The 2573-nt window shown below is 36.7% G+C and overlaps 1 long non-coding RNA gene across 1 annotated transcript in view; it reads left to right on the top strand.

Moving 5' to 3' along the window:
* Nucleotides 1-559, top strand: part of LOC128249905 (uncharacterized) — a 38159-nt gene extending 37600 nt beyond the window's left edge. The window contains exon 3 of the long non-coding RNA XR_008266057.1: nt 169-559. This is a non-coding gene — a long non-coding RNA (uncharacterized LOC128249905). The remainder of the gene's footprint in view (nt 1-168) is intronic.
* Nucleotides 560-2573: the final 2014 nt, after the last annotated feature.

The raw sequence follows: 2573 nt of genomic DNA, 5'->3' as shown, positions 1-2573 counted from the left end.
ATATATATATATATATATATATATATATATACGCGTGTGTGTGAGAGTACACAAACATGCACACAGGCATACATATAAATTTATATATGTATATCTATAAATGTATACATAATATATTATATAAACGTATATGTTATAATATAATATATATTCTTTTATTTGTTTCAGCCATTTGACTGCGGCCATACTGGAGCACCGCCTTTAATCGAACAATTCGACCCGAGGACTAAGCCTAGCCTAGTACTTATTCTATCGGTCTTTCCTGCCGAACCACTAAGTTACGGGGACGTAAACACACCAACATCGATTGTCAAGCGATGGTGGGGAGGCAAACAAAAACATACAAACATATATAAATGTTTATATACGTCGAGCTTCTTTCTGTTTCCGTCCACCAAATCCACTCGAGGCTACAGTAGAAGGTACTTGCCCAAGATGCCACTTAGTGGGACTGAACCCGGAATTATGTGGTTGGTAAGCAAACTACTTACCACACAGCTACTCCTGCGCATATATATATATGTGTGTGTGTGTGTGTGTGTGTGTGTGTGTATGTGTGTGTGTGTGTGAATCTATCATATAGTAATAATATATATATATATATATATATATACACACACACACGTGTATATACGTATGTATATCTGTATACACATATTCATATACGTAAATAGATGCCTACATCGGCAGATATTGCCAGCCAAGAAATATGTTTTAAGTGAAGTAAATCGAAGCGAGACGAACGTGTGCTATTTAATGTTAATTCAGTAATTACATCCCCATCAACTTTAGCGCCGGGTCTTTTATTCCATCATTAGTTTGGACATTAATCAAAGAATCGCGTCTTGGGCTGGACTTAAATTCTACTTTACTGGCACCATGTTCTTGTGCTAAACTCTCCTAAATACAATTAAAAATATATGTCTTTATGTGTGTGTAAGCGTGTGTATTGCAAGTGCGCTTATGATGTGTATGTATGCATACAGATGTATATATGTATGTACACACACACACACACACACACATATATATAAATGCAGTATATGTGTGTATACCGTTACTTGTTGTGTAATACATATGATATCATTCACTAATTTGTGTAATTAGATAGTCAGACGTATAATACGATGGACTAGGCTACCAACTTTTCGTCACGAGTTCATTTCTGCTCCCCAGCAATTTCTTCTTTCTCTGTCAACAGGTGCTATGAAAAAGTTCCCGGACTAGTTCTGTGGCGCGCCAGCAGATGGCAGCACACAGTTGCGAGCGCAGTGACGTTGCTGTATTTACTTCGCAAGTTGTAAAATTTGTGCTTTTATGGTCACTCGCATGCTGTAGTCTGTGATTTTGTCATGGACAGGAACAAAGAGCTTACGTGAAATTTTGCATTAAGCCTGGGAAGTCTGCTACAAGCTTACGGTGACGAGGCAATGGGTATCACGTAATGTCTCGAGCTTCAAAATCTCGTTTCTGGAAGACTTGCCACGAGCGTCACCCCCCGGAAATGTTTTAATGTAGGAAACAAGAATAAAGTCAATTTGGCATAGTTTTCCTGTTCTATTTTCAGATTGTATTTGCAATGCACGATTCAGTTGGTGGATTTCTTTTTCTGAAAATCCAAGCTTATCCAGTTGGTTACTTTGGCATTTACTCAGAAAACCAAGTGCACCAGTTATTACTGGTATAAATGGGAATTCATAATCTGGATAAAAATGCTGCAGATTTCGAAACAGTTGTCCATAGTTATCCCCTTTCTTTTTGATTTTCAAAGAGATATTCACAACAGCAGGACAGCTGACCTCTATGGCGGTATATATGTATGCGCGTATGTATTGCTAGACAACGTACAAATATATGTAAACTAGATTGAGATGATAATTGTTTGGATTTGATGTTACTTAAATAATTAATAACGAAAACTGGTAAAATTACCACAAGAGCCCAGGAAAATTATCTAGCAACAGAGTATATAATTGAAAAGGTGAACTAGGGAGGGAACCAGCCCCTAAGACATCCTCTTCTCTATACAAACTTATTCTGTATTGTGGTGTCTAATGTTGTTCAGTGTCATTTGCTACACTAATTTCACTCTCAGTTGGTCAAGGGAGACTATTCCCACATTTCATTTCCATTATCTCAAATGTATTTATTATGGTCTGAAGGATAACAAGAAACTGCTGCGTTTCTTAACCCCAGTTAGTTCTAAATAGAGTTAAAGAGTGGCATTGAGGAGCATTAACTGGTATTATTGTCAGGAAGGTGTCACAGACTAATCCAAGACGTCATTAGTAAAGATGATGCTGATAATAATAATAATAATAATAATAATGATGATGATGATGATGATTGTAGTATAATACACTAGCACTATGATATTACTGACAACAATAACAACACTAATAATTTAATTATCATTAATAAAATCAGATCCTATATTTAGGCAAGATTAGAAAGCAAATCCTCGAACACATACATGTTAAGACGCAAAAAAGCACACACAGTCTCACACACACACACGAGCACACATACATTCACTCACACACACACACACACACACACACACACACACACAC

The sequence above is a fragment of the Octopus bimaculoides genome, chromosome 18 (genome assembly GCF_001194135.2).
Source record: "Octopus bimaculoides isolate UCB-OBI-ISO-001 chromosome 18, ASM119413v2, whole genome shotgun sequence".
Classification (NCBI taxonomy): domain Eukaryota; kingdom Metazoa; phylum Mollusca; class Cephalopoda; order Octopoda; family Octopodidae; genus Octopus; species Octopus bimaculoides.
The sequence above is the reverse complement of the archived record's forward strand: the minus strand, read 5'-3'. Positions and strand labels throughout refer to the sequence as shown.